Source organism: Hylobates moloch, unplaced genomic scaffold, assembly GCF_009828535.3.
Source record: "Hylobates moloch isolate HMO894 unplaced genomic scaffold, HMol_V3 SCAFFOLD_12, whole genome shotgun sequence".
NCBI classification, from domain to species: domain Eukaryota; kingdom Metazoa; phylum Chordata; class Mammalia; order Primates; family Hylobatidae; genus Hylobates; species Hylobates moloch.
This window is the reverse complement of record NW_026652287.1, coordinates 26,946,220-26,953,543: the sequence shown is the minus strand read 5'-3', so window position 1 is coordinate 26,953,543 and position 7,324 is coordinate 26,946,220. Positions and strand designations below refer to the sequence as shown.

General features: G+C 42.6%; 1 pseudogene; it reads left to right on the top strand.

Moving 5' to 3' along the window:
• Positions 1-4,613: 4,613 nt before the first annotated feature.
• Positions 4,614-5,728, top strand: LOC116479399 (hsc70-interacting protein-like; annotated as a pseudogene).
• Positions 5,729-7,324: the final 1,596 nt, after the last annotated feature.

The window sequence follows — 7,324 nt, the reverse complement described above, 5'->3', positions numbered from 1 at the left end:
TTGAAGGCAGCCAACTTAATCTGCAGAGGTCACAGAAGATCCTACTCCAGAAGGATGGCCTTGTGTCAGTTAGGTCAAAGGAAGTTGGAGAGGGCCAAGGAGAAAGAATGCTTTTACTCATAAAAATAAATACCCATACTCTCCTTAAAAACAAAAATAATAGTGCTGTCTATGGAATTGTAAAATACTACAACCACTGTGGGAAACAGTATGGAGGTTCCTCAAACAATTAAAAATAGAATGATATGGTTTCCATCTGTGTCCCCACCAAATCTTATGTTGAATTGTAATCTCCAGTGTTGGAGGTGGGGCCTGGTGGGAGGTGATTGGATCCCAGGGGTGGGGTTCTCATGAGTGGGTTAGCACCATCCTCTCAGTGCTATTCGCATGATACTGAGTGACTGAGTTATTGTGAGACCTGGTTGTTTAGAAGCGTATAGCATCTCCCCCCTCTCTCTCTTCCTCCTGCTCCTGTCATGTAAGATGCCTCACTTCCCCATTGGCTTCCACCATGATTGTAAGCTCCCTGAGGCCTTCCCAGAGGATGATATCACTATGCTTCCTATACAGCCTGCAGAACTGTGAGCCAATTAAACCTCTTTTCTTTACAAATTACCCAGTCTCAGGTATTTCTTTATACCAGTGCAAGAAAAGACTATTACATAGATCTACTGTATGACCTCCACAATCCCACTTTTGGTTATATACCAAAAGAACTGAAAGCAGAATCTCAAAGATATATTTTCATACTTGTGTTTATAGCAGTATTTGCATAGCATAGCAGCCAAAAGGTGGAAGTAACTCAAGTGTCCATCCATAGATGAATGGATAAACAAAAAGTGGTTTATACACACAACAGAATACTCGTCAGCCTTTAAAAGGGAAGAAATCCTGTTTCATGCTGCAACATGGAGGAACCTTGACGACATTATGCTACATCAATCACAAAATAAGTAGATCACAAAAAGACAAATATTACATGATTTTCCTATGTGAGGCACCTAGAATACTCAAATTCATAAAGACAGAAAGTAGAATGGTGGTTGCCAGGGACTGAGGGACAGGAGAAGGGGGAGCATTGTTTAATGCATGTAGAGTTTCAGTTTTACAAGATGAAAAAGTTCTGAATATCTATTTCCAACAACATGAATCTATTTAATACTTAACATTACCGAACTATACGCTTAAAAATGGTTAAGATGGTAAATTTCACGTTATTTTTTGTCTGTTTGTTTTGAGACGGAGTCTTGCTCTGTCACCCAGGCTGGAGTGCAATGGCATCATCTCAGCTCATTGCAACCCCTGCCTCCCGAGTTCAAGCGATTCTCCTGCCTCAGCCACCCGAATAGCTGGAATTACACGTGCACACCACCATGCCCAGCTAATTTTGTATCTTTTAGTAGAGACGGGGTTTCACCATGTTGGTCAGGCTCGTCTCGAACTCCTGACCTCAGGTGATCCACCTGCCTCGGCCTCCCAAAGTACTGAGATTACAGATATGAGCCACCGTGCCCTGCCCTCATGTTGTGTGTGTGTGTGTGTGTGTGTGTGTGTTTTTACCACAATTTAAAAAAAAAAGAAAAAGAAAAAAAAACACCAATCACTGAATTCCTACCAAGATCCAAGTAATCCCTGTCAAACAAAACATTCAGACAGAAGATGAAGATAACAATGGCTACACATCAGGTTCCCTGGTATTCTGTGTCTGATTCAGCCACAAGTAATAGAAAAGTGGCTTCAGCAATAAGGAATTAAGGACAGGTATTTGTAACTGGTTTATCAAACATGCTGTATTCAGTAAGTGTTAAGCAGAAGACACATTTAGTCTTTCAAAACTTCACTAACAGCTCACAGCTCCCCAACCCCAAACCATGAACCCCTTGATTAGGCAAACAATGGCCCATAGGACAAATTCAATCAGCGGCTTGTTTTTTAAATGAAGTTTTATAGGAACACAGCCATGCCCATTCATTTCCATATTGTCTGTGGCTGCATTCACATTATAGCAGTAGAATGGAGTAGGTGAAACAGATAGAGTTGATGAGTATTTGCAACAGAGACCCCAGGGGTCACCAAGCCTAAAATGTCTACTCTATATTCCATTTACAGAAAAGTTTGCTGACCCTGCCATACATGATAGCTTGGGAAGTCCTTAGTTTTTCTGATTACTATTAGGTATTAACTAATCATCTCATTTACCAGGTGATAAAAGTCCAGCCCAGTCTAATATCAAAATCTCAATTTCTCATCCAAGTTAAAGGTTCTTCCTCATATTCCAGCCCCTCCTTTTTACCCAGTTCATGCTAGGCTGAAGCTAGAAAGCCTCCAATGAGTAGGGAGGACAGGGGGTATCTTTCTGTTCCTTGCTCCAGCTGTCTCGCTTGCTAATGTTGCTTCTCTGATCTCCACAGGGCAGAATAGGAATAAGAGGAAGATCCCAATCAGTTGGTGCCATTGTTACGTGGCATTGTGGCCATCTGATGGCAGATGGAGACATTTTTGTGGTTATTGGAGATTCTCACCTTAGCTACTTCCTACCGCACCATTTTTGAGCAAAGATAATCCACCTGCCACTGACTGACCGATTACCACCACCTTCCCCCATACGCCCTACAGAGCCCTCACCTGCCTCAAACTTCCAGGGGTGAATCCTTCCATGACGATCTGGCATGGCTTCCCCATCCGTCCCCTGCCACAGAGGCCTCCACTCTTGCTGTTCTGCCACATAACACTCCACCAGTTTCTTGCCTTTAAACTTCTCCAGGCCAGAGTCTGGCAACAGTCCTTGGGTGTCCCAAAACATCCAGGCATCCCAAAGTTCTCCCAAGAACTCTCTAATTATGCTCATCTCCAACCCAGTGGAGGCCTGGAGCCCATAAGTTTGCACAGCTACCAGTGTGGGCATAGTGGGGACATATTAGTGTCTGTGAATAATTCTCTTCATCTTAAACCAAGGGAAGGGAGCCTAAACAGGATTGTCCACAGACAGCAATGGCTCTCAGTGAGGGATAGGGCTGTCTCCCTCACTTGCTTCCTGGGGACATTTGGCAATGTCAGGAGGCACTTTTGGTTGTCACACCTAGAGGGGTGCTGCTGGCATCTAGGAGGCTGAGGAGCAGGGATGCTGTTAAACATTCTACAATGCACAGCACAGCCCTTCATAACACGGAGCCATCTGTTCCAAAATTTCAATAGTTCCAAGATCGAGAAGGCTAGCCTGGGACTTCCCTTGATATAACGTTGAGAGGAGGGGAGAGGAGCCTGTAGGACTAACTTTTGGGGACTTACTCAAAAATAGAAAAAAATCCCATTAGATAGCCTCTGTTATTTGTATTAAGAACCCCTGAGGGAGAGTGGCTCCTGGACAGATTCACCCATTAGCTCAATGATGTCTTCAAGGACCCTTTTTTGAGAGCAAAGACTTCTTTCCACTGTACCATGCTCACTGTGCCAGCCCATCTTCCTAGGCTTGCTTCCCTTATGTTTCCAAGATAACCGATCCACCTCCAGGTATCACTTGCCAACTATAGGTTTGAAAGCAAAAAAGGGAAATCTTCCTCCTTATCTTTTTAATCTAACCAACAGTGATAGCCATTCCCATCCCCCAAATGATCTCCCCTCATGCCTGCTGGCCAGCATTGCATCACCTGGCCACACTCAGACTTTCTGGAGGCGAGTGAAGGGAGAGTACCCTGAGTGGCTTTCACAAATCACAACTTACCCCTGGCACTGGAGAAGGACCCAGCCTTTCCAGAGCAGTATGGCTGCCATTACCTAAGACCAAACTGTTGTCCTGGTGGCAAGTACAAAAGAGAAATAATGGCTGTCAGGCAGGAAATCAACAGTTCTGCCACATCTCCGTCCCGTTTCTCCAGCCTTCTCTCACAGTTTGGACAACTTGATTCTCACACAGAGGCTCTAGGGCAGTGGTTTCTCCACCTTTAATATGAATTATTATCACCTGGAAAACTTGTTAAAAAAATTCAGGTGCTCTGTTCCCACACTAGCCCTACCAATCAGAATAATGAGATCCATGGGCTCTATGTTTAAGAAGCTTCACCTGTGATCCTGTGCCCACCAACGTCTAAGGATAGCAGTTCTAGTACAAATCTTGACCCTCAGCTGAAGAGGTTTGAGCACTTACAACTAGAAGCCCAGGGATACTGCAAATCACGCACCTCTACTATTGGTCTAGAGCTTGTGTTTCAAATTTAAGTATATGGATCCCCAAATCCAGACTCCATGTATGCTGTAAACCTGACGACTTAACTCCTTCTTTAGTACTACTACTATAATTGCTAACTACAGTTATTACTGTTGTTGCTGTATCTATTTCTTTATTATCACATTTACTATTTATTGAGCTCTTGCCGTATGCTGGGTACTATGCAAAACACTTGACATCATTAGCTCATGTAAAGTGAGCTATTGTGGTAGCTCACTTGAGCGTTGTGGTATAATTTTAAAAATATATCTGGTCTTTGTTCCCAGTTCCTGGCACAGAGCTTTAAAAACTCTGGGAATTTCCGCCCCTTCTGCGCGGTCATGCGGAGCCATCGCCTGGGCCTGGAACCGGGCCGCAGCCCCACAGCTTTGACAACCATCTCCCTACCATGGACCCCCACAAAGTGAATGAGCTTTGGGCCTTTGTGAAAATGTGTAAGCAGGATCCAAGTGTTCTGCACACCGAGGAAATGCATTTCCTGAGGGAGTGGGTGGAGAGCATGGTGGGTAAAGCACCACCTGCTACTCAGAAAGCTAAATCAGAAGAAAATACTAAGGAAGAAAAACCTGATAGTAAGAAGGTGGAGGAAGACTTAAAGGCAGACGAACAATCAAGTGAGGAAAGTGATCTAGAAATTGATACAGAAGGTGTGATTGAACCAGACACCGATGCCCCTCAAGAAATGGGAGATGAAAATGCAGAGATAATGGAGGAGATGATGGATCAGGCAAATGATAAGAAAGTGGCTGCTATTGAAACCCTAAATGATGGTGAACTCCAGAAAGCCACTGACTTATTCACAGATGCCATCAAGCTGAATCCTCGCTTGGCCATTTTGTATGCCAAGAGGGCCAGTGTCTTCAACAAATTACAGAAGCCAAATGCTGCCATTCGAGATTGTGACAGAGCCATTGAAATAAATCCTGATTCAGCTCAGCCTTACAAGTGGCGAGGGAAAGCACATGGTCTTCTAGGCCACTGGGAAGAAGCAGCCCATGATCTTGCCCTTGCCTGTAAATTGGATTATGATGAAGATGTTAGTGCAATGCTGAAAGAAGTTCAACCTAGGGCACAGAAAATTGAAGAACATCGGAGAAAGTATGAGCGAAAACGTGAAGAGCGAGAGAGATCAAAGAAAGAAGGCTTGAGAAGAGCATGAGAGAGCCCAGAGAGAGGAAGAAGCCACATGACAGTCAGGAGCTTAGTATGGCTCTTTTCCGGGTGGCTTTCCTGGGGGAATGCCTGGTAATTTTCTTGGAGGAATGCCTGGAATGGGAGGGGGCATGCCTGGAATGGCTGGAATGCCTGGACTCAATGAAATTCTTAGTGATCCAGAGGTTCTTGCAGCCATGCAGGATCCAGAAGTTATGGTGGCCTTCCAGGATGTGGCTCAGAACCCAGCAAATATGTCAAAATACCAGAGCAACCCAAAGGTTATGAATCTCATCAGTAAATTGTCAGCCAAATTTGGAGGTCAAGTGTAATGCCCTTCTGATAAATAAAGCCCTTGCTGAAGGAAAAGCAACAATAATACAAACCAATGTATCTCTGACCTTCTCATCAAGAGAGCTGGGGCGCTTTGAAGATAATCCCTACCCCTCTCCCCCAAATGCAGCTGAAGCATTGTACAGTGGTTTGCCATTAGGGTATTCATTCAGATAATGTTTTCCTTCTAGGAATTACAAACTAAATACTTTCTAAATATTAAAAATATTTAAAACAAATTTAAAGGTTCTGTTAATTCTTTTATTTTTCTTTACTAATCATTTTGGATTTTTTTTTCTTTGAATTATTGGGCAGGGAAGATACGTATGGAAGATTATTGCTCTAATTTGAGTGAAATGAAAGTTATTAGTGCGAGGCAAACATAACTCATTTGAAGATAAAGTTTGTGTTGGATATGTGGTTCCTGATGCATTTTGACTTGTCTTTTTAAATGCTTTATCTTTTTCTTTAAAGATTTATTTCAATAAAACTAATTGGGACACCCGTATTTCAGTAGGACCTGGGTAGGGATTGGAAGTACTTGGCAGGGCAGCAATCTTGCTGTGTTTTATATAATATGCATCCTTGGGCAGGCTGCCCTTAAATCTTACACTGTAGTGAAGGGATGACTTTTTTTGTAATGCTGCAGTAGAGTTGGAGTACTTAGTTCTGTTCTTGTTCAGTATATCTAATAAGTGTTTCATGTTATTTCCACATAAGGGAAATAACGGAGTACTTTTCTTTTTATATTTCTATGCTTAAAATTCTCTTTCCCAGTCAAAAATTGCCCAACTCTGTGTTTGCTTTCTGCTTGTCACATTTTTCTCCCTTACTTTCCTTGGGCTAAAGACAGGCTTTTTCCACCAGCATCATCACTGCTATCATCATTAACAGCATAATTATGCAAGCATATTTAATGCTGAGTTTAATTTAATATGTAATACATATGGTAATTGTAGGGTAATACCCACAACAACCGTAGCTTCTTACTTGGCCATGAGAATGCTTATTTAAGTGTTAGACTTCCCTTCTGGCAAAATCTTGCCATATCAGAAGACATTGGAAAGAGAGATTCCCTTTGGTGTTTGGTCTTCTACTTAGAAAAAGTTTATCTTGTAGTATTCATCTTCATATTCTGAAGATAATAAGGTTTGAATTAAATTGATATACACAGAGGGGGACCAATTTTTTTGATCCAATATGAATTATAAATGAGATAATCAACAGTTATTCATTGTGGAGCTGTTGAGACTATGAAAGACTCATTGTCTTTGTATTCAGCTCTTCCTTAAATAGTGTAACCATACCCCCACCTCTGCTTGCTTTCTTTCCCTCCCCTCCAGTGATAAAGAAAATGATAAATTTTCTGTTGTGCAAAAAAATACTCTGGGAATTTCCTGAGTGATAGGAAAGTCTTTGTTATGCTAATGAGGTGGCTCCTGGCAGTTTCCCTAGATAGATTCAGGATGGGAGCTGCTCACCAGTAAGGCCAATCCTGTGATTATAGAGCTGGAACTTTCAGCACTCTCTTCCCCAACCTCTGGAGAGGAGAGAGGCACTGGAGACAGAGTTCAATCCCCAATCCCTTGACCACTGATTCAATCAATCATGCCT